Source organism: Lactuca serriola, chromosome 7 (genome assembly GCF_051521515.1).
Source record: "Lactuca serriola cultivar US96UC23 chromosome 7, Lser_US96UC23_V15, whole genome shotgun sequence".
NCBI classification, from domain to species: Eukaryota; Viridiplantae; Streptophyta; class Magnoliopsida; order Asterales; family Asteraceae; genus Lactuca; species Lactuca serriola.
This window is the reverse complement of record NC_136414.1, coordinates 15,717,059-15,743,381: the sequence shown is the minus strand read 5'-3', so window position 1 is coordinate 15,743,381 and position 26,323 is coordinate 15,717,059. Positions and strand designations below refer to the sequence as shown.

The 26,323-nt window shown below is 32.8% G+C and overlaps 2 long non-coding RNA genes across 2 annotated transcripts; both read left to right on the top strand.

Moving 5' to 3' along the window:
- The first annotated feature begins 13,663 nt into the window (after window positions 1-13,663).
- LOC145063119 (uncharacterized) lies at window positions 13,664-15,485 on the top strand. Its single transcript, XR_013687845.1, has 3 exons — window positions 13,664-13,889; window positions 13,998-14,082; window positions 15,215-15,485. It is a non-coding gene; the product is annotated as an uncharacterized LOC145063119 (long non-coding RNA).
- A 789-nt stretch (window positions 15,486-16,274) lies between these two features.
- LOC145062443 (uncharacterized) lies at window positions 16,275-19,069 on the top strand. The gene is made up of 2 exons (XR_013687565.1): window positions 16,275-18,543; window positions 18,849-19,069. It is a non-coding gene; the product is annotated as an uncharacterized LOC145062443 (long non-coding RNA).
- Window positions 19,070-26,323: the final 7,254 nt, after the last annotated feature.

Below are 26,323 nucleotides of genomic sequence, written 5' to 3'. Positions count from 1 at the left end.
TCTTCTTGTCCTTGGAGCTCTAGAGTCACAATTGTCACTCCTCTAATGGCTTACAAACACCAACTAGCAAGAGGATGATTTGAGAGAGAGGAGAGGGGATCAAGAATCGTCCAGGGTTTCTTCTAGAGCATAAGTGCCGATTTCCCTTGACCCTTAGGGTCTATTTATACTAGTAAGGCTCCTAGGGTTTCACCCTTAAACCCTAATTGGATAACTTAGGCCCTAAGCAATCCAATACCCTAATGATAAGCCTTGGACGAATTCTAAGTCTATCCTAAGCCCTAGAAACTGTCCACCCCTTATCCATAAGGGATTATATCCCAAAGTACAACTATCATACAATTGACAGTTTATGCCCCTTTATTCAATTAATCTCTTAAAGTCACCAAATTAATTCCTAATTAATTTATGACTTATATTAATCAAATAACAATATTATTATTCCTTATATTATTCTCATAATATATTAATAATATTCTTTCTCTCATAATAAATCATCCTGTCAAGTTGCTATGGTGAAGGCAACCCAAAAGGACAATGCACAACCGGGTCAAATACTTGCCTAATATAGTTGCAACCTTAGACACTATTCCAACAAGACTATCTTGAATTGGCTTGTAGATTGTCTGAGGTGTTTAGACATAGCAAAATTTTGCTACAACGTTCATGAGTGATCCTAAAATAAGATTTGAGTATTGGATTAAACCCACGCTCACATGAATCACTTCATGGAATTTTATCACGAGTGATTGTGAAACGATGATATCATATAATCTTCAAACCAAGATATATGAGTTGTTGATTACGAGTTGGTTGTATATTGATAGTGCGTAAACGCATCAGTAACTTGGTGTTATAAAACGTGTTGTTGTGTATAATTTAACAAGTAATTAGTACAAGCATATAAGTCAAAGTTTATCCGTTCCTTTTATCCTAAGAGAAATAAAAGCGATATCTTGGGCCCCTCGATGATTTTGTTTTGACTTATGTGATGGGACCGGTTAGGACTCAATTGATGTGTTCAATTAAGTTCTATGTCAAACAAATCAGATATCAGGAAACAAACTGTTGAACATGAGTATGAATTCATTCCATGTCTTTGTCCACACGACATCTTGAAGAACAGATGATTATATGATCCTTTATCTAAAGGATGCGTTATTGATCAGTGTTGACAGCGGCGTTTGAGAGATACGATTGCTAGTCGGTTTTTGAAGTCGTACTTGCATTTATAGTTAATAGAATTATCCAAATGGGAGACTGTTGGATTAGGTGTCTAAGACCATAAGTATAATTGGTATGTACTTGACCCGATAGTAGCACGGTCCATTTGGGTTGCGTTCACTGTAGCAATTTGATAGGAAGGATATTTGAGAAAAAGGTTATTTGTGATTTATTAATATATTATAAGAATAATATATTAATTTAGAAATCATATTATTTAATTGGTATTGATCAAGAGTTAATTTGGAGTTAATTTAGTGATCAAAAGAGACTGATTAAATTAACAGAGGCTGATTATCTAAATCAGTGATACATATAGTTTGGGCTAATGATCCATGATTGACTAGTGGTGGACTAAGCTTATGTGAGAGTCCATGACGTGTTATTCCAAATGAATTATTGGATCAAAATCCTAATTGAATGGATTAGGTTTTACAATGACCCTTGGAATTCTACATTATATATGTAACCCCTAAGCACTAAAATCGATACTCAAGTATTCTAAGAAGAGTATAAACGATTTTGGTTCCTCCTAAACCTCTCTCATAATCCCCCATGTAACACCCTATTTGAAAGTACTCGGTCGGGGTCTTGGAAGCCAAAGGGTAGGGGCGATTCGGTCTTTTATGTGTCCCGGGTTTTATCCGGAAGGTTTTAGGCTTGAAGGTGTCGATGGGAGCGTAGGGCTTCCTGCCACCTTTTTGTGGATATAAAGTTCCTCGGAAACAGACTTAGAATGAAGGAGTTATGACACTTTGAAATTATTGTCAATTTTAGACCCTAATGAAAATTAATGACAAGAAGATCCCATTCATTAAAGGTGGCCAGCACAAGAGTACGCCCAACGTAGGCTGGGGTACGCCCAACGTAAGAGGAGTATGCCCATCGTACGCTTAGAGTCACTAAACCCTAATTTTTAGGGTGTGACACTATATAAAGAACATTACACCCTCTAGGGTCAACCTCCTTCTCATCCTTTAACCCCTCTTCGAAACCCTAACCCTAATTGTGAGAGTGTGAGCTTTCAAGGCCACTTTGGAGTGCATCTTAGTGTTCTTGAAGAGGAGTGATCATCTTGGAGTTTCACTAATCAGGAAAGAGCTTTTGCATCCAGGTTCTCCAGCTCATTTGCAAGTCTCATAAGGCATAAAGTTTCTACCTTGTTATTATATAGCTTGAGATCTAGGTTAGGGCTTGTTTGGTGTTTCTTATGAGCTTATGGACTATCTCTTGGGAGTTGAGCAACTCCAGAGCTTAGGAAGAGTATATCCGAGGTCCTTTGGTCTATCTACTTCATAAAAATGCAATCTTGATGAGTATTCTAACCTCATGCATGTATCAAGAACCTTAGAAAGGTCTTAATAGGTTGTTGGGAGCATATGAAGCATGCAAATGCATAAAGTTGCCAACTTTATGCCTAAAGACATCTTAATGGACTTAGATCTGAAGTTTGATGTTGAAATCCTGAGTATTAAGCACTTAATGGAAAAGTAGCTTAACAGAGGAGTACGTTGGGCGTACATGCAGGTACGCGTGGCATACACCACCTTCAGTTAGTATGCTTAACGTACATAGAAGTACGCCCCGCGTACTCATCAGTTTTGGGCTTGTAGTATTTTGGGCCTCGAGTTGGGCCAAGCAGTGGATTTTAGGTCTTTGGGCCTTAGTGGGCCATTAGGAGTCAGATGATTTGGTCCATGAATATGTTTGGGCTTAGGGTAAGGCCCATTAGAGAGGTTGGGCCTAATTGAGCAAATTGGGCCATTAGTGGACCATTAGTGGGCTTGGAAAGCCTACTTAGTGTTGGGTTTTGTTTTGGAATTCGGGCCTTAGTTTTGGATCATACTGGGCCAGGGGTAGAATAGTCATTTTACCCCCATTCATGGATTAAGGATCATGGTATACGACCCAACTGCTACTTGGGTATATTGATCAGTATTGATGGTTCAGGAAGTGGACAGGGCAGCAGCTAAGGATTTCTTCAGGAAGCTTCTGCATTTGAGGCGAGTCTTCTCACCATACCAAAGGGTCTAAGGCACCAAGGCTGGACCATTTTATGATAGTTGGTATACTTACTATGTAAAGGTGTGTGGCATTGTTATGCATTGATTTGTGGTAGAGATAGCTTTACAGCTAGTTGTAGAGATAGCCTTCAGGGCTAATGGTAGAGATAGTCTTCATGGCTAGTGGTAGATATAGCCTTCAGGGCTAATGGTTGAGATAGCATTTGTGGCTAATGGTAGAGATAGCTTTATAGCTAACCGATATGTATTATGTGGTAGAGGTAGCTTTTATAGCTAATTGATATGCATTATGTGGTAGAGGTAACTTTATAGCTAATTGATATGTGTTATGTGGTAGAGGTAGCTTTTATAACTGACATTGTATGTAGATTGTGTGGGGTATGCTCTAGGGAACTCACTAAGCTTCGTGCTTACATATTTGTTTATGGTTTCAGGTACTTTAGATCCTAAAGTCAAGGCGTGATGGCGCGGCGTGCACTCTCTCGCATACACTTTATGGGACACTTTGATGTTTGGAATACAAGTTGTATTGACTTATGTTTTGAAAACAATTATAACTAGATTTCTTAATGTATGAGAATATGTTTGCTTATTCTAAAATGAAAATTGTACTTTGAAAATTGGGTCATTACAAGTTGGTATCAGAGCCTTGGTTTGAGGGATTCGGGTATACTCTCGAGTGTCTCCGGACTCAAACTAAGGAAATGATAAAATTGTTTTCAGAAATGACATAAAACGCTTTTGAAAGAAAGGAAGGGATGAGAGTGCAACATGTGTGATCAGTCGAGCCAAGTAAGTAGTTCCCTAATGTGCTAGCCATGTTATTATGATATTGGAGCTTTGATGATCATATGGAACTTGCTAGGTGTATGCTTTTAAAATTATATACGATTAGGAGCTTATAGCCTTAGAATGATTGATTTGGCCTTATTTCCTGTTCCTTGCCTGGTTGTGGTTCTAGGGTAGAATCTTTTATTCGAAAGTATATTTGATCCTTTTCTGTGTATAATTTGCATGCATAAAGGCAACCTATTATGATTGGTCTGATTGATATAAATAGAGCAAATATTAGGACATCCTAAGATTGATGTATGGGGTAGTTTGTGGGATATGGTTTGGTCTTGGTACAAATTAGAGTTATTAGGTAAAGCATCGAGGAAAGGTATAGGTAGGTGTGGAAGGTAGTATTGGGCCCATACTACTGAAAGCACATGACCTGTATGATGGGTTTTGAGCATTCTAACACTCCTATCGTGTACATGCAACCCTATAAACCTTGGATCTATGTTTTCTCTATTATACATGAAAATATTCAATATTCCAAGGTTTTATCCTAACTAGCATAATATGAAGCAACTATACTACAAAATCCTAGTTAGGTAACATACCTTTTTAGGTAGCTTGAAGTCTTGAACTTTAAGAGCTTAGCCCCAATAGTGTGGAAGCCTCAAGTGGAATCACAAATCACCAAAAACACCTTGGAAACCTTGAGAGAATGGTAAGCACACTAGAAATCGGACCACTCTTGTTTACTTACACACTAGTGCCATTTCATGTGCCAAGGACCACTTTATATAGTATGGAGGATTAGAGTTTCATCCATGTAAACCCTAATACCCATGACCTTTCATTTCCATATGATCCATGGGTTAAAAACTTCATGGACTATCCCTGCAAGCTTAGCCCAACCTAAATGAACTTGGCCCATGCTATATATATAAGAGTCCATATTTAATTAGTTCATTTTGATCACTAATTAAATAATATGATTCCATATTAATATACTAGAACTTATAATATATTAATATAAATCATAAACATACTATTCTAAAAAGATTATCCATATAAATTGTTCCAGTGAAGTGCAACCCAAATGGACCATGCTACTCTCGGGTCGAATACATACCAATAATAGTTATGGGCTTAGACATCTAATCTAACAGTCTCCCACTTGGATAAGTCTAAAACTGTTATTGCGTATAACTCCAAAACCCGACTAGCAATCGTAGCTCTTAAAGCCACTATCGAACTATGATCAAGTCAATGACTTGTCCATTAGATAAGGGATCCTATATTCCTCCATTCTAGATATCATATGGACTGAGACATGGATTATAATCATTCTCTCTGTCCATTTGTTGTTTCCTGATTTCCGATTTATGACGACCGACTAATTGAACAAATCACATTAGTCCAGGCTTGGCCAAGCACTTCGGGGTGTCATCACTAAATCATCGAGGGGCCCACAAATATCGCTTTTATCCCTACAAGGGTAAAAGGAATGGATAAACTTCGACTCATATGCTTGTTCTACTACTTGTTGAATCATACACAAAGACACGTTTTATAACATCGAGTTACCGATGCGTTTTCGTACAACCAATGTACAATCAACTCATAGGCAACAACTCATATCTCTAGGTTTGAAGAATATAAGATATTATCGTCTCATGATCACTTGTGATAAAATCCATGAAGTGAGTTAAATGAGTGTGGGTTGAATCCAATACTCAGAACTTATGAGCATTCATGAGTGTTGTAGCAACTCTTGCTATGTCCAACATCTTAGACATGTACAAGCCAACTTCATGATAGTCTTGATTCATATCTACTTCCAACATATGAACGACTGTGGATGGTTTGAATAACTTAGTCATTCAGGAAGAATGACCTAGTTGTTCTGGAAGTCAAAACATGTAAAGTGAAACACAAGAATAATTGAATCCAATATGGTCTCAGAACTTATGAATATAAATAGAACACCTTTTATTTATCACCATATTGATTACACATTATTCATTACATACTGTTTCAAATTATCGACTTTATACTTCAACTAAAACAATAGTTGTCCCATGCTCCAAGCATGTACACTATGTTTTCTAAACACTAGTCATGCCATACACCAAGTATGCACACTATGTTTTTCCAAACATTAGTTATGCCATACACCAAGTATGCACACTAAGTTTGTCTATGATCTTTACTTTGTAAAATAGATCGATTGAACATAATTCCAATGATTCTCATTTCACATTCCCAAATCCTTATCGTAAATGTAAGAATTTCAAATTCCTACCATTTACTAAAATCTGTTAGATTTTAAACTTATATGCACCGATCCTCTTGGAATGATTATGCACAAAGTCACAACGACTTGTCAACAAACATTACAGAGTATATCAATGGAGATCAACTCCATGGAAACAAAGTCTCATATTCAAAATACATTACTTTGAACATCCTTCTTACATTAAGTTTTCTAATCTTACACAGATTGAATAACTTCCACCTATGGGATCATTCCTATTTTGACTATCACTTCTGAACAAGAGTTGCCTCTTTTCAGAATATATCAATATGGTCCTTCCAAAATTAACACTATACTTCCGATTGTCCCTAAGCAACCAATATTTGGTAAACCTTAGATTTTCCTCGACAATTGCTTAATCATTTTAGTCATATCCAATTCTAGACCTTTTTCCCTCTTAATGCCACCACACATTTGGAAAAATTTAGAAAGAATAAATATTATAGCACATGCATCGATCCTACACCCGAAACATATGGGACACGGTTCATGATGTCTCACATAAATACATGATTCTAGACTAGTCTTTTGCTACAATATTTTTATTTGCCATGTTTTCATAATTCGACTATGAAGAGGGATGTCGTAGTCATAATCGAATTTTGAGAACGCAATATAATTCCCTTAAGTTGAACCATTCCAACATAAAATTCATATATATATATATATATATATATATATATATATATATATGTATCCTTGACTAAAGATGATTAAAATCTCAATCTTAGCTTTTAGAATTGAAATGAAGTACAATTTCCTCTCCTTTAATTATAACAAAAAACTTTTCCCAATTGAAACTTTTGTTTTCTATAATTAACATTGTTAACTTGCAACACTTATCATAATTATCATGCTCCCAGCAGCATGATGATTATTAGCATAACACTAATGCTCCCACTAGCATTGACATGTACTCAGAAATCAGCTGGATTTCTAGAAATCAATACTTTATTGACTTTCTTACCAAAGTTTAGACTTTTGATACGAAATGCTTTGATAAAACTTTATCAAAATCATACACCTTTCCTTAGATAGCACACATGTGTGTCAAAACAATTTCAGAACTATGAAAAGGGATGTCGTAATCATAGTCTCAATTTTTTTATACCTTTGCCATTTCTCACAAGTCTATGTTAGTGTGCCGGTTAACCACACACGTTGCACTAACGACTTTGAGAATGCAAATATCACACTTGGTATCTACCTAAAATCTACTTAGTGAGAGCATTTCTTCACCATCATTTTCATGAATCGGAGAGAAACCTTATGACACTTAGATTTTATGATGTATGTGTTCCTATCCATGTGAATTTGTCAAAACCATAATCACAAGACAAGGTTAGTGACAAATCCAAACTCATATGGATTGAACTTGTGCAGTCTTAACTTCTTGCCACCTGGCAACACAAGGGCCTGCCATTGATTCCAAGTTGTTATGCAACCAATTGAGAAATCTCAGAACTCATATGCAAAGCCAACTTTAACTGGAATGTGCATAGAAATAGGAACATGTCAACACGATAGGTTATAAACCTCACGTTGTGTGCTAGTAATAAACTACAAGTTTTTATTCTTGACTAGATTTTGAATTTTTTTCAAGATCTTTAAGACCCCCACTGTCCTCTTAACATATAAGACTCCATTGCCAAATATTGAAGAGATGGTGCAAATTCTTTATCAAGACAAACACTTCACACAATTGGCCTTAGTTGGTCTTTGTTTTATCCAAAACATCACAACTTACCAATTTCAAATGTACAAGAGTAGGACACATTTTACTCTTACATTTGACAAGTGTTAATAAACCTTCTTTCAGATGTGTCACTCAAATTAAAATCTTGGAGTATGACTCTAATACTTGTTTTGGAACGAAGCATAGCTCATCTTCTTGATTTAACCATTTCAATAATTCGCGATTCCTCTTCTTAGCCATAAGAATGCACTAAGATGTCCTCAGAGGACCAATTATGATATGGTTTCTTAATCATTAAGATGATCAAAAAACATGATACTAAAGTACTCTCCCATCTTTCTAGATTAGAGAAACTTTTATCTTTCTGCCTAATTTGATTCTTCCCATTCATTCTACCATATATCGAAACTTTTCCAATGCTTCAGAATTATACTTAAACTTGTAAGTATAACCATATTTACTAAACTTTAGTAAATCATGACGAATAGTCTTATTGATATTTTTGTGGTGGACCTGACCAGTGCACAACCAAGTGTACCCGATCCCTTTGTCCTCCACTTGATTCACATATACATGTGAACAAGGAATTAGTCTTAATTATCCAAAGATGAAAATTCTCATTCATCATACTATACAACTTGCATGATTCCAAGTTTCGGTCCAATTGAAAACTTGAGTGAGGAGAATCTTTCCTTATTTGGTAAATTTAGACACTAACACAAATGAAAGAATCAAATTCATATTTCCATTATTGCTAAAAACATACAAACATCAATTTTTCCTAAGTGTCATTGCAAGGAGATATAATAAAATAAAACTAAATTTTATTTATTTATAACATGCGGAAAAACTTTTTCCTTACAATGTAACTTTAAATGAAAGCTATGCTATTACATATTTTCTAGCAATCTATCATAGCTCCTAAGTAGTAGCTCAAGAATCCGATCTTTGAACCATGTGATTGAAATCCATCTTCGCGATCAGATTTAACATACTCTTCCTTTAAGTTTCCTTCCCTTTGCTTGATTCTACCAGACATCAAAATGTAACCAGTCACATTTTGTATTAAGAATCATCAATAAGGAACTTAAATGAGTTAGATATTGGACTTACCTGAAGCAGAGTCAAACTTTTTGACTTGATCTTCTCTCAGATCTTTCAGGTAGTTAGGGCAGCTTCGCAACCAATGCCCCTTCCTTTAGCAACAGAACCATATGGACCCTTTGGGAATGGTACACTAGACTATCTCAGACTTGCCTTTCTCTTTACCATTTGGTCAACCAAGTTGACTATGGCCAATCCCTTTCCATTGGGAAGAGAAAGCTTTTATGGATATCCAATGTTACCATTGTCAATGTCCATGGTAGTTTGGGAAGTTGATCTTCTAATCAAATTTGCTTTACCAGTGCTCCAAATCGTTGCTGATTCAGCAACACCAAACAAATAGATAATATCATTAAGGGTAATGTCATAGTCTGTTACATAGTAGTCCTTAAAGAACTCACTATGTGACTTAGAAAGTGATTGAAGTCAACAACCAACTTTCTCAAGACTTTGACACCCAACTCTCCCGGCTTGTCAATATGTGCTCATCTCCAAGATGTGAGCATACATAGACCTTGTTTGCCAACAGGGCTTGAGTGACTTTGAACTTTTGGGTTAGGGGGGACAATTGGAGGAGGAGGAGGAAGAGAAGTATGAGATTTGGGAAGATCATAGTTGTCTAAACCAGACATCTATAATAGGAGAAATTCAAGTTAGTTGATTTTAAAGTCCTTAATATAACACCAATATGAAATATTAAGTCTAGGACCCAACACAATATTTTCTAACTTGGAAGAGGGATGCCGTTATCCAAGCTATATAATATTTGAAGGTAGGATAATGACGATTCACCAATTTCCACCATGAAAACAAAGTAATTTATTATGTTTTTAATTGGATTTGAAACTCCTAGATCTTTTGAGATTCATTGAACTTTCAATGGCATGTTTCAATCTCGATCGTGCCCTCTCAAGTTTTGTGATTAGGATGCAGAGGATCACAAAACAAGGTGTGAATAACCATGCAAATATACTTGGTACCCTTAATATTTATCACTTAATTGATGTGTCGGTTAACCACACACACTCCACCGATAACATAGACCTTACAACATCTATTATCTAGTGGCTTATAATCTATAAATCTCTCATCTGATCATCATACATGTGCTCTTGTGTCACTACCTCTAATACAAGAAACTAAGTGAGTCAGACTTGGGAGCCTCGTGAGCACATAGGATTTTCAACCCACAATGATTAAATTCTTTATTTTAATCAATTCATTCCCGTTATCCTCACTTTATGTCCCTAAAGCATCTAATTTAAGGGACCTATCCTAAGGATTATCTTCAGGATAGGCAATAATGCTCAGGGGATTCCTCAGCAATATATTTCAATATGACAACCATGAGGGGGATGGAGTACACCTGGTGAACACGTAGTTCAAAAACAGCTACAGGTTGCGAGCAAGCTAGCGTTCCACTCGACTGTCTAGAATAGTTTGTGGTCGTCATCTATACTCTACTAGACAACTGGATTATCTTTAAAAATCAAAGCCTCTCATCATTTATCTCATCTTTCATCATCTATATCATCTTTCATCTACCAATCTTTACCCAGCATATGTATAGGTATAAAATACATATACAGTTTAAATCAAGTAAAACATGTATAAATCGTTCAGCCAACATAGATATCAGGAACACAGATAGTTGCAAAATATAGCATGTAATTTATATTAAATACTTCATATCTATATGTAAGATGAAAGTAACTATGCACTCACTTGTTAAAGTAACGATTCAAAATTCGGACAACGCTTCTCTTCTATCAACTGTATTTTCCTTTGACGTAACCTAATAAAATTATCACTAAGTCGTGGTCTAATATTTATTGAGACTAATTATTAGTCTAAATTCACCATTAATTCAAAGTCTACTTCAAGATCTATCAAGTAAGGAACAACCAGGTATGATCATATCGGAGGTAGGGTCCGTTTGGTAAACAAAGTATACTGTTTGGAAATCCCACTTTAAATACCACACTAAATTCAACCTAGATATCATCCTCGTAAGTAGATCAATCAGTATAACGACTTGGAATTTCTTATAAATTTTGTTTATAGATTCATAATAACGATAATGAACTTAAACATAAATTATACTTAAAGTACGATAAGCATAACTCAACTTACGGGTGGTTTAGCGAGAAACCAGACTCTAAGTGATCAGAACTTTGAAGCCGAAAGCTCTATGTCTCGGGGCTTTCTGGCGCTCCGGGGCTTCGCTACTAACACCTAGGAAGTGCTAGAGAAAGGAATAGAGGCTTTGGGGGTGGGAAGGGGGGGAGTTGGATAGAAAGGTGTGAGAAATTCAATGATTTGCAACTTATATTTATAGGCTGTAAAAGGGCCATATGCTAGGTGTAATGTGCCACGTGTCACCATCTGGTGGCAAGCCATGGGGAAGAAGGTCTGGTCTTAGATCATGTCATGTGTCGCTTCCTGGTTAATCCGAAAATTATCTTGTAAAATACATAACTTTTGCATACTAGCTCCGTTTTTGACGTTCTGTATATCCACGTGTAGCTATCGACGTGATCTACAACTTTTGTTTAGACTCTGTTGGCTAATTTTGAATTCATTTTAAAGTTATATTTTAACAAGCTTAAACAGTTAAAGTCTGTTACAAATTCATAACTTTGTCATCCGACGTCCGTTTTCGACTGTTTTTATATCGTTGAGCTCTTATTGACGAGATCTTCAATTCTCATTTGGATTGTGTTGGCTAAAAATCGACGGATCTAAAATTCGATTTATGCGCTCTATATTGTTTCGTTGATTTTAGAAAAATCTTAACGTCCTCTAACGAAGTTAGATTTGGACGTTCTCTATATGCACGTTCTCGGTTTAACGTTTACTAAGACTTTTGTTTAGATTGCGAAGACTAAAAAGTATTTCGTCAAAAATTTACTTTTTACGATACGCGGAGCCGTGCTGATTTAATCGCAAAACTTCGACGAGTCATAACTTCTTTGTTATAAGTCGGATTTTAGTGTTCTTTATATCTCCGGAATCCTTGTTATGAATACTTCAACTTTATCCAAAGATATTGGCTCTAATTATTATTTTATTTTAGACACGTATTTTATTCCTATTTTAATATATCGTTATAAGCACGTATATTGCATATAATTTACATGTAAATCACATAATACTCAAATAATTTTTCTTCGTTACATCAAATAAGTTACAACTGTTGACGCTAACTATTATATCACCATAATAATGCTTAGCCAGAAACGCGGACGTTACATAAAAACAGTTACACAACCGAGCTGAATAAGAACATCATCGGTTTCATGATATATTTCATCATGTTCAACACTAGATTGAAGACACGGATGGAATTAGCTAAGTTTCTAATACATAACTTAAGCTTTAGAAGTAATTTCTTGCTCGATACCTCTAAAGTTGTAACTGAAGCTTTACATGCGCCGAACCCATCAAGCAATGTTACATTTATGAAACTTGCAAGCTTTGCATAAATTCTCAAATTCTCATCAATCCCCAATCACCAAAAATAAGAGAAAGTAGATAACACATATAAAGAAAAAAGAAGGTGTCAGTTGGGAAGCGGCGAAAATCCAAAGGCGTTGGTGGCATAGAAGGAAATTCGACTCTAAAATTAAACCCTAACACCATTAATTACCAAAAAGCCACACATAAATCCGAACAAAACCCCAACGAAAAACCCAGTCCCAACATCAAACAACCCCACAATTAATATCAGGCACAAGCAAGAAAAACGTAAAAGAAGAAAACTTACAAAAAGCCAAATGAAAGAGTAAAAACCTATAGAAGAAATCGTGAAGCAAAACACAAACTTCCAAAATTGAATCCTTCCACCATTTAATCCTTCAAGTTCACGTCTTCTCTAGTAACTACATATCGCGGACCCTAACCACTTCTGGAAGCCATCGTTTTCGTTGCCAACCATTCTTCTTATTCTATCTGTTGCTTTCTGTTCGATCCCCTTTGTTTCTATAATTGATTACACAATTTTACATCGGCCGACGAACCATAGAATTTGGAGATCGTCCTCTGCTACTACCAGTTGTGCCTAAGACAACACACCACTACCTATTTGCCCCATCGTCACTAACTTTCGATCACCTTTTCTCAACCGTATTCATCATGATTTTATTTCAGCTTAATAACTGTAGAATTTGGAGATCATCCTCTGCTACTACCAGTGGTGCCCAAGACAGCCCTACAAATTCGTTTTTTATTCATTTCTCTTCCTCGAAGAAGTTGAAAGTCTCTCTTTCTCCTCCCTTCCTCTCTCTCTCTCTCTCTCTCTATATATATATATATATATATATATATATATATATATATATATATATATATATATATCCGCTATTATAATAAAACACTACCTAAGAGTCCACGTGTCAATTGCTCGCTCCATTCCCATTGACTTTTCCCGCCCATAATTTCTATGTGAATTTCCTAAATTGCCCAGAAACCTATTATAAACCCCTCAACATTTCGTCTTCTGAATTTGAATTCAAACAACATAATCCCAATAATTCAAGCATCAAATTACGGTTCCACCTCCTCAAATCTCTCACAGTTTGCTAAACCTTAAAAAAATCTTAATCTAGCATTCACCACCATACGTCGTTGTTACCACCGTGACTCAAAAATATGTCTCTTCAAGTTGGAACGATATAGCTTAGGTTTGATTGACTAATTTTTCTGCAACACCATAATTGAAGCTTGGTTTGGAGCGACGACAGATCAGAAGGTAAGTTTTGGTTCTCAAACCCTCAGTTCATATTTTCTCTCAATGCTTCGATTTGTACTCATGGTTAATATCTCAAACTCAACCATTTTCCATTTTTCATTTTCAAAGGTTGTGGCGTGCCCTCTTTTTATGTTTATCCCCTTTGTTAAAACTGAATTGAACTGAAAGGAGGTTCATTCACCGGTGGAATTAGGTATGTTTATTGGTCTAAAATTATGCATGTTGGTGTTTTGGGGAAGTGAAAATTGCCTCGATGTAGAAAGAATATCATTTTTAAAGTATGCACAATTGACAGTTTCCTACCATGATTATAGTATTTAAAAATCAAAATATAATGTATTCTTCCTACATTCAATTTTAATTTGCATTCCATATCGGTATAAATTAACAAACAATATAATCTCCTTTTTGAAAAACTGTTTTTACAGCATTCCTTTTGATAAACCCATTTTGATTTTGCATCTTCAAATGAAGAAGAAAGTTTCTTTTGATTTCTCATATATTCCTTTCTGAATTTCTCAAGTTCGAGATTTTATATGTTGATTACCCAGAGATCATTCCCTATCTCAAATTATATATGTGTTTTGTGTTTGAAATTGGTTGACGATTTCATCTTCAACATTGGATATATGATTACAGGTATATCATAGGTTTTATTCTTCTTTTTTCACCAAGTGATTTGACTGGTGAGAAACAAAACCATCTTGATGTATTGATTGTGTAAGTTTTATAACAAATGTTGGCATGATTGGCTTTTATTTCATATTAATGAAAATCTTTTCATTTTTAACATAGACCGGTAAAACAATGCACCATAGGTGTTCGACAAAATGTGTCAAAAAATGATTTCATGTCTTCTTCTAGAGTTAGGATTTTATAATTTCACATTCTGGAAGATTAGTGGCGTTTTACAAAAGATGAATATAAGCCTTATATATTTATTTAAGTTAATCTGATAATTTTTTGATTTCTAAATCATTTAGAAATTTTGGGCCATCACGAAGATCTTTTATGTTAATAGGAAACAAGTGGTCACATTGACTTTTCTAATACATGGAAGAACATTCTCCTGTATTGGTATGTGTTTTGATTTTTTATAGTTGTTTTCTAAGGACTACTATTTTAATGACATTTTTTAGTATTGAGTTATCATATTTTATAGGTAGATTTGCGACATTTAATAAATTTTGTGATGTGTATTTTTACTTCGTGTAAAGGCTAAAGCCCTAAACGAAATGAATTCAGATGCCTAATAATTAGAAAAAACCATCGAATTATTGTGTTTATAAGCTAATCTATTTCATATTCTCCTTGCTATTTTTCAGGTTCTAATCTGTTTGATATGGCTGTTGTATCAATTAGAATAACTACAAAAGAAATCAATTTGAAAACGTAAATAAGTTGAGGCAACAAGGTGTTGGTTGTATAGGATCAAACAGATGGAGATAATTGTTATTTCAAGGTCTAACTGCCAATTTAAGTAAGTAGATTCCCCTTAACTATTTGGTTTTGTATTGATTTAAACGCTAATTATGTGTTTGATCGTATGACAAGCTATTAGCGTGGCATCCATAAATGCAATTTCTGACTACTTTCTTAAAAGGACTAAAGAAAAAGAGAGTGTATAGCCATAGATGAAGTGAACCCAAGAAATATTCTTGAGGTTCCTCTTATTGTTCCAAGTTCAAGAACTTGTGATCATATCAACTTAGGGGGAAGAATTAGAAGATGTAGATGGGTTACGATAAAATGGAGCATTGTTGCATCTCAATATTGGATAATAGAACTGAAAAAACTGAAAATAGCAGGGCCACTTTGTGTGGTGAGTTTATTGCAATACACTTTGAAGACCATTTATGTGATGTCCGTTGGACATCTTAGAGAGCTTTCCCTTGCTGTTGCTTTAATGGCTTTAGCTTCATGTTCTTACTACACTTTCAGTCATTATTTTATTACTAGGTCCCACGTTTATTTCTTTGAACCATGTAAATGAACAATAAAAAAGGGTTTATCCATATATAATCGTCGTTGAACACTTTTCTGTATTTATTTGAGTTTGTCATGAAATTAGATCCTATGTTATCTGATTCAACATATTTGATTATTGGTTATTTCATAAGACCCACATAGTAAAAAAAAAAAAAAAAGTAGATATGGTAGAAAGTAGAGACCAACAAATAGTATGTGATATACACATGGCAAACGTGTATATCATATGTCCCCTGAAAATTTGTTTGTAATTATGATTTAAATTTATCAATAGTGTTTTTTATTTTTATCCGTAGTTTCCACGGGTATTAACCTAGTATATAAAATAAAAGAATCTTTTTCTCCACATGCTTCTTCCACATTGATTTTCAGCCAAAAATGATTTTACCTTTATACCCTTCACACTTTTAATTAATATTTCCAAAATTAGTCTAAGTCAGTTCTGGAATCTCCTCGGTAGTTGTTTAAATTACTATTTAGACTTTAAATTTGTATCATTATTTACGGCAGCTTCCAACAACTTAAATCATATATTTAAATTCAATCCCGTTAAATCAGCAATTCTTATTCCTTGAGTTAGATAAGCATCCCCGTTACAATTTCAAAATCTCATATACTCCTTTGGATCTCTTCTCCTTTTTCTCGCGCTAAAGTCCGATCTCCATCTCTACTCTTCAAAGCTACAAAATAAACATCTGCTTCACCCTCTTGTAAAATAACAATTTTTCTCACATCTTTCGTCCCCCCTTCTCCCATGTCACTCCATTTTCTTTCCTATAATTGAAACACCAAGGATGGATGACCTCACCGATTTCTTTATTTTTATTTTTTTATTTTGATTTATGGATCGAAACATCATGTAAATAAGTTTTGATTTTCGTGTGTTTTTTTTTGGTGTTTAGACGATGTATCATGTGTTCGATTTTTTTTTTGTCAATCTTCTATTTTTGCTTCTTAATTTATTGTGTTTGAGATGGAAGTAAGCGATCTCCAAATGTTTGGTTTAACTGAGCCGCTGATGTTTTCCATAAATACAAGGTAATAGCTCCTCTTTCCCATTACTTATGTGATTTCCTTTATTGCATCAGATTTCCGACTCCATTTTTGTTGGTTCTATGAACTAAAATAAAACTAAAGTTTTTACTTTGATCTCGAACCAATCCTCACCAGAATTGGAAGGGATTATTCCCGCACCCGACGGACTCATCATATAGATTTCGTGTCTTTGTTGGTTCGTATCCGATGAAGAGTTCATTTGTAAAATCAAATCACGTCTCATGAAATCAAGTTGCTTTTTTATGTAGCAACAAGCAATTGATGTAGTAGTATTGGTGCTTAATGGTATGCATAGCAGGTGTTTGATAAAATGCTCGGTAGAAATGATTATGAATGTTCCAAGAAAAATTGTTTTCTTCTAAGCTGTAGATTCCAAGGTGTTGGGATTTGGGTGGAGATGTAAGTTGTACTTTGAAACATTTGAAAAATAACCCCCAATAAAAGCAGAAAACTTGAAGCAAGAATTAATGATGACTGCTGATACTTTCACTTTAAAATGGATGTGCGACCTACTTTTTCTCTCCCCACTCTTTCTAATCTTGATATTATTATAATGTATGGTGGGTTTATGATCATTAATCCATTAGTGGGAAAGGTTGGTATTTAATTAATTGATAAAATGAAATTTGATATTGCATTTGATAACAGGGGGTGTAATGAGAATAATACTTGGTTGAAAACTAATATGGAGTGTTTATAGTGCTACGTTTTTTAGCTAATGGTAGCTCTTTTATAATCCAGGTGTAGATCAAGCTCAAGAACAAAGTGAGTTATTTGCATGTTTGACTAACATTTAAATAGTGGCAGGTTTTGCATCTGATTTTTATCAATAGAGCATATTCTGGTAAATTTGGTTTAATTCATCACTAACATACTTAAAATATTTGATGAATGATGAGTTTTTGGTTCTCAATGACTTTAAATCTTATGTATTTCCTCTGTGTATTGGAATGTAAAACAATTAATAAGTTTTTATACTGATTCTTTTTTTTTTTGTTGGGTTTCTGAGAATCAGATCATATTTTGTAGTTGTAAACCTTTTAATATGAGATTGATTAAAATGTGCATCCGTGCATGAAATTGTTAAGTGCTTTATTTTCAGATGAGATAGCATTGAAGCTGATTATCTGGTAAACCCCCTCCCATAAGTTACATTCTGCATTTTTGGATCATTTTTTGCCTGTTTTGTGTTAAAATATTTCTTTCAAATGCAAAAAATGGCAATGTACATTCATTTATTTTTTTAGTATTGCATCCTTCTTTCATGTCTTCCTGTTGTAGCATTGTAATTTGAAACATCTACCCGTTGTAATGAAAAATGTATATTATAATTTCGGTTTTAGATTTCTTTAGTTTTATATTTTCACTTTGATTTAATTTATAAATTTCAAATTCATAAAAGGTGAAATAGCCAATAATATTGATGGGTGTGGGTCAGCCATAGTTTATTATTGTTTGAAGGAGATCCCAATGGGGCGGCTGAATCTGTTTTGAAACTTTCAGAGTCTGCAAAATTATGGCAACAGAAAGGTTTATTAGTTAGGCTATAAAATGAATTATGAGTGTCTACAGAGGCAATTTGAAGTTGCACGTACTTCATAAACTCAAGGTATGTTTATTTACATTTTTATCTTTTATGGCCACACATTTAGTTATGTTTAGATGATATTGCTTTGTTTAAGATGATTCTACTTTGTTTTATAAAAAGTTTGTTTAGATACAGATCAGTGGAATGGTGGTTTATTAGCAACAATAATAGAGCAAACATGATTTCTTTATTTTTCTTTGCACAATTCATATTTCTTTTAAACAGGGGTATTTTGGCCTTTTAACAAATAAGAAAAGTAATGGAATTTATATCCTTTCAAGTGTTATATTGTGGTTTTTAATTTTTATACGTGCATGTTATATCAGGTTCATATTGAGGCGGAAAGAAAGTTAATATCGTTGCCTATGGATGCAAGCATGCTGCCAGTCTCTTTAATTTCTATATTATTTAAATTTGTAAACCAATGTAGTGCATATGTAATTATTGTAGAAATTCAAGACTAAGAGAGATTATTGGACACAATGTCATGGACTTAAGATATCATTACTTATTAAAAGTGGAAACAGGTCGGGCATTGGACTGGTAAGTTTGTTTTATAATGCTTATTGAGGTTAAAAAGGAGGGAACATATAACAAGAAGTCATATATAATGTCTATGCGAACGAAGCTTCTAAAATTATTATAAAAGAAAAAGAGAAATCATAATTTCTTTTTTATATTTTACATGCTATGTATGCAACGATAAAAAATAGTTTTTATTGGAAATAGAACAATTTAAGTTTAAGGTAAGAGGAATAAAAATAAAACTTGAATTGTATAATTTTCAATAAATAAATTATTTTACCATGACAATAAAAAGAACTTAATTACTATTTACTAATATTAACATAATCAAAAGATGGTGTAGGTTTGGTGGGTAATTTGAGTATATGCAATTTTCTTTGTATTAGAACATGTATTGAGAAATTAAGTCAAGTATGTGATTTTTTCTGTCTTTAATTTAAAAATGCTGAAACGCCATCTTATTTTTAAATATCTTTTCAAAATTATTTTTAACAATTATACAAAAATTTAATCCTACATATTTAACATTTACTTATATTTTATTAGAAAATATCATATCTGAAATCATTAATATTTACTTCTTAGTACTTAATTTTTTTAATTAATCCGTGTAACACACAGGTATTAACAATATTTAACAACGAGTTTTGATAGTTTGTTTGTTGCATCGACAAACGAACAACACGATATTTTTCTTGATATCATAATTATAGTTAGGGATAAGAAAGGAGGTCTCTTCTTTGTTTATGGTGAACGTGGAACAGGTAAAACCTATCTTTGGAAGACAATATTTGCATCAATTAGATGTAATGGTGATATAGTTTTAAGTGTTGCTTCAAGTGAGATTGTTTTATTATTATTGACCGGAGGAAGGACATCACACTCTCGATTTATAATTCATGTTGAATCTAACGATTATTTTGTTTGTAAGATACCGTCTGAAAGTGAAATCGACAGTTTAGTAAGAAAAACCTCATTGATTATTTGGGATGAAGCACATATTGTCCACAAGCATGCATTTGAAACTTTAGATCGAACTCTGAAAGATATATTAAGGTGTGACAATTCTAGCAACTCAAATATTCCATTTGGAGGGAAAATGATTGTTTTTGGATGAGACTTCATACAGATTTTAATGTTGTGTACAATGTAGTTTTTGAAAATTTATAAACAATTTGTAGTTTTTAATTTCTAATTGATTGTGTTGTGTTTATTTTTATTATATTTCTATTATATTTAATTTTTTCATATATCAATATCATTTTTAAGATTATTGTGTTTTTTACACTCTATTCAAATTTACATTTTGTTCTGTAAATCATAATTATATTAAATGTTTTCACATACATAACGTATATCAGATATTCAAATAAAAATATATATTAATTTTAAATAATAATCAATATAAAAGTCTAAACAAAACTTATATCTTATTAATTTACTAAATTTTATAAATCTTTTACCCGTGGTTTCCACGGGTTGTAACCTAATATATATATATATATATATATATATGGTTAGGTTCATGTGAGACGGCCTAATTTTGTGAGACCGTGAGACGCATTTTTTTTTAGTTAATTCAAGTTCCGAAAATAATATTTAAAAAAAGAGTTTTTGGATTTGTCCATTTATTTTGCATTTTAAAATTATTTTTTAGAATATGTACAGTGTAATATTTTATTAGAATATTTCATGTATTTTTCAAAAAAAATGGAATTTTTTTTTATTTTTTTTTTAAATTTTTTTTAGTTAATTCAAGTTCCGAAAATAATATTTAAAAAAAGAATTTTTAGATTTTTCCATTTATTTTGCATTTTAAAATTATTTTTAGAATATGTCAGTGTAATATTGTATTAGAATATTTCACGTATTTTTCAAAAAAAAAACGAGATTTTTTTATTTTTTTTAGTTAATTCAAGTTCCGAAAATAATATTTAAAAAAACAAAATTTTGGATTTTTCCATTTATTTTGCATTTTAAAATTATTTTTAGATTTGGTCTCACGATCTCACAAAATTAGAATGGTCTCAAATGAACCTGAACCTGTATATATATATATATATATATATATATATATATATATATATATATATATATATAGTTAGGTTCAAATGTTTTCACTATCTATTGTGTGCATGTATGATTGATTCTGTACCAATCATTTTAGTTATTTTAAGAAAGTAATTAATGTATATTAAATGTTGAAGATGTAATTAATACCCCTTATATTTTCAACATGTAATATATATTAATTACTATTTTAAACTAAAATGATTGGTCCAGAATCAATCATACATGCACATAATAAATACTGAAAACAAAATAACCTAACCCTATATATATATATATATATATATATATATATATATATATATATATAGAGAGAGAGAGAGAGAGAGAGAGAGAGTTAGGTTCAAATGTTTTCACTATCTATTGTGTGCATGTATGACTGATTCTGGACCAATCATTTTAGTTATTTTAATAAAGTAATTAATGTATATTAAATGCTGAAGATGTAATTAATATTCATTATATCTACATGTAATATGCATTAATTACTTTCTTAAAATAACTAAAATGATGGGTTCAGAATCAGTCATACATGCACACAATAGATAGTGAAAACAAAATAAACCAACTATATATATATATATATATATATATATATATATATATATATATATATATATATATATATATAGTTAGGTTCAAATGTTTTCACTATCTATTGTGTGCCCGTATGATTGATTCTGGACCAATCATTTTAGTTATTTTAAGAAAGTAATTAATGCATATTAAATGCTGAAGATGTAATTAATACCTATTATATCTTCAACATGTAATATGCATTAATTACTTTCTTAAAATAATTAAAATGATTGGTCCATAATCAGTCATACGGACACACAATAAATAGTGAAAACAAAATAACCTAACCCTATATATATATATATATATATATATATATATATATATATATCCCTCTCTTTTCTTTATATGCGTACAATGTAATAAAAGATGACCAAATTCACAAAAACCAAGTAATAAGGTACGAAATATATCAATTTTGGAAAGTGTTGTGGCCAAATGCCTAACCATATAAAGTTTCTTGTTGCGTAAGCCCTTATGCTTTAATATGTATATATTAATTGTTATATCTCAATTATTTTTCTATAAATAAATGTATAAGTTTGTTAAAGAAAATGTTATATATTAGTAATAGAGCATGAGCTATAAGAATATCTACATTCGTCTCCTTTTTTTTTCTCATAAATAGAATAAAAAAAATAGGATAAATAGTGTTCATTTTCAACCTTTCTCTATTTTCTATCATATTTTTTATCCTAAAAAATATATTCCTAGATTATTTTATTTTTTCAACTTTTATATATATATATATATATATATATATATATATATATATATATATATATATATACCCATCTACTAACTAGATTTTAACAAATATATATTATATTTTTTCACTACAATAATATTACAAATTATATTATCATAAATAAATGTTTATATATAATAAATTTGAATTAGTTATTAATTTATTATAAATAATTATTACATAAATAGGATTATATTTACAATAAATATGTCAAGATCGCGATCATATTTGATTACTATATTATGTAAAATAATGCACGTAATCATTATGTCATGTAGTACTCGATGTTTTATTAGAATATGTTATCATGTTTGTAAGATATATTTCAATTATAAACTTTTATAAATTTTGTTATCGTGTTTCAAGTCTTTAGTATATTTTTATTCTTTTATATGAATATGATAAATAAATATTAAATTCTATATTTATTATTAATTAATATAAATTAATATATAACATGATATTATAAAATTATAATTAGTAGATAAAAATAAACTGTAAATGTATAAAAAAAGAGAGAGACTAAAATCGGCAACAAAAACTTCAACTTTATTTTTTGAGATATTAGTGGTATTCCCCCAAATATTGGGGAATACTATTCATATCTCCAGAAATAGAAATGAAAATATGATTGGGTTGGAGAAGCATGGGGAAAGAAATTGAGGGAAAATGGAGTTTGTGGATAGGTTGGAGATGCTCTAAGTTGTAAAAATGGTTTTTCTAAAAACATTCATCAATATCATTGATTTTAGATTTTTCTAAAAGACAAAATTGTGAAAATGGTCTATGTGGTATGTTAAAAATTGTCATTTTGGTCCAAAAAGTTTTGAACTAGTATTATCGGTCTAAAACTTTGATTTTGTTGTGAGTTTGATCAAGAAATTTTTGGAACTCTTTATAATTATGGATTTACCCTTTCTATTTTATTTTCTTAATTTCTTTTTATTGTAGAATATCAAAAAAAAAAAAAATACACCCCCTCTCTCTTGATCTCTCTCTCTCTACATCTTGGCATCTTCCACCTGATTTTAACACAGAAAACACCACCATCGGATGTCGACATTGTCAGCCACCTGTTATTCTCACCGAAAAACACTGTCGGCCACCATGTCATTGTCGTCGGAAACAATGCCGATCGTCTCTTTCAGCCATAAAAAAACAAATCGGGGTTACATCAATGTCATTTTCGCCGAAAAACACCGCCAGTGTTTTAATGTTTTTGAAATCAACCGCTAACAGAAGAGAGAAAGAAATGGCGAGTTCGGATTTCTGACGAAACCCTAATAAATACGAAGATGATGACACCGTTGGAAGATGACAGCGAAACCCTAAACAACGATTGACGATGGTGATCCTTCACAACAACAAAGGAACAGATCTAGGGCTTTCAGACCAGATAACTAGATACATCTTTATTAAGCTCGTTTGCATATCAATTTAGGGTTTTCCAAAGAGGGGATGATGATGATTTCTGGAATGGTAGCAATGAGGGCGTATAGGTAGCAAGGGAAACCTTAACTGTCTCCACTATAAACAACCATCACTTGGATTTTCCGGACATTCTTTAACAAATTTGAGATATAAGAGAGAAAGAGAGATCGACTGGGAAAGTGGTGGTCAGCGTTGGGTTTTTGACGGTGGTGCCTGTCTAAACTAAAGCCGTCATGAATATCTTAAATATGTTTTAACATCTTGCAGGCATGATGGTGGAGGATTGTGGTGGTGGTAGTGGCCGATGGTGGTGGTGATGGATAATGGTGGCAACAAGTATGATGTTCTTAAATGTATGTGCACGAGTTCTTGAGTGTTTATGAATGTGTGTGTGTGTTTGAAATGTTGAAAGTCTTTTGTATATGAGAGAGAGAGAGAGAGAGAGAGAGAGAGAGAGAGAGCTATTTTCTTTTTCCCTTTTTTTTTCTGATTTCTATAATAAAAAAAATTAAAAAATAAAATAAAAAGTACAAAATACTCATTAAAAGCTAATTTTAAAAAAATGGACAAAACTTTCAACAAAATCAAAGTTTTAGAGGGACGATGATGATAATTCAAAACCCTTTATACCAAAATGATAATTTTCAACATGCAACAAAGACTATTTTTATAATTTTGTCTCTAAAAAATATAATGATTTTTAAAACATATCGGCTTTTATAAAATAACTTTTGATTTTTTTGGTAGTCTAAAAGAGAAAGAATAAGTTAAAAGAACGGATAAAGATGGATCCAAGTCGTTTTCACCTTCCATTGAGAGTTTGTACTGGCAAATGTGGGCACTGACGATTTATACTTTATACTTTATAGGGACGAGAGAAAAGGACAAGAATGTATTTTTGGTTTTGCATTTTCTTTTGTCATGTTATTTTATTATTCGATTATATTACTTAAGTTTACATCATATCATATCATATATATATACTGAAAAATCTAATTTTGTAATATAGAAATGCGTTGTTTTGAGAGAAATTAAAAACTCACTCGTGTACTACTTATCATTTATACAGCAGATGAACTCGAAAAGCTTAACATCATGGCATCATGCACATGCATGATGCATACATTCTTCAATGTGGCCGGCCATCAATATTTAAATGGAATAAAATAATTAGTATATTTAACAAAAACTAGTTTATAGGTTAAACATTTTCAAATTTTAGTTATCATCATACAACGAATGAGAAGACAAACGGGCAACAAGTTGCGCCGCTAAGTCTTTTTATATGTAAAACTAATTCTTTTGAAGACTACATCCATAGATCTAGGGGATATGACATTGCTAAGCATGATCCGTTGTAGTCTACTAAGAAGTTCCACCGCATCCGACGCAAGGAAACCAAACGTATCAAATGCAAATGGTATGAACGCGTGTTGATTTTTCATGCATGGTTTCTCATGTTTGGTGACTTGCATGTAGCAACTTTTAATTCAGTTTGTCCCGCCGTGAAACCTCCGACGCTCAAGCTTACGAGAGGGATACCCCTGTAAGGTCCACACATGCGTGTTTCCCTCCAACTCATCCAAAAATCAAAACGTCAGCCGGTCTAAGGGTTGACCTTCCTTCTGTCGAGTCAGTCAGGAAATTCACAGAAGTCTCTTTCTTGGCGGAAACTCCGGCACGCTTACATATGTCGACCAAAACATCCCTAACCATATCGAGCATGTATTTGAACCCCGAGAGCTCTTAGGAATGAACTGCATGCTCGCCGAAAGAGTCCAAACATGCCTTGCGGCATACCGGACATATCCCATTGGTTGGGAATATAGGAATCATGAGTCAATATTTGAGGATGGTACGATACTCCATTGGAGACATATGTTGGTCAAGCCCATCTATAGGGATAGCTAGAAGAAAATCTTGAGCATGTGGTGAACGTAAACACTGGAAAACTGCTTTCTACCGAGCCGTCATATTGAAATTCACTTCCATATCTTGGATAATTTTACTAAAAATGGCACCCGCCAGCGTATTCTGGGATTTAGGAGGGGCAGTGTCCTTAGTAGTAAAATTGTTAAGGTCAATGTCTGGAAGCTTGTTTTTTTTTTTTTTTTTTTTGGAAAGGGAACTTCCCTAACGATGGTTTCCGGGCCAGCTTTCGCGCACCGACTAATCCCCCGCTGCAAACATAAAGTTTTGCCTCATGCCCCGGAGTCACTGCAGGCGAACCTCCATGGCCACAAAGGCTGAACGAAGAGAATCTAAGGCACAAACATAATCAAAATTCATACCATAAATGTTGCTATTCCGTAAGATTTGGTCTTATAATACCCATGATTAGGCCCTTAAGGCAACTAAACGTATATCACGTGTTGTGCAAGATTAAAATAATGTGAAAAAAATATTTATTATATATGAGCCTATGAATTTTGAATATAATTTTCATAT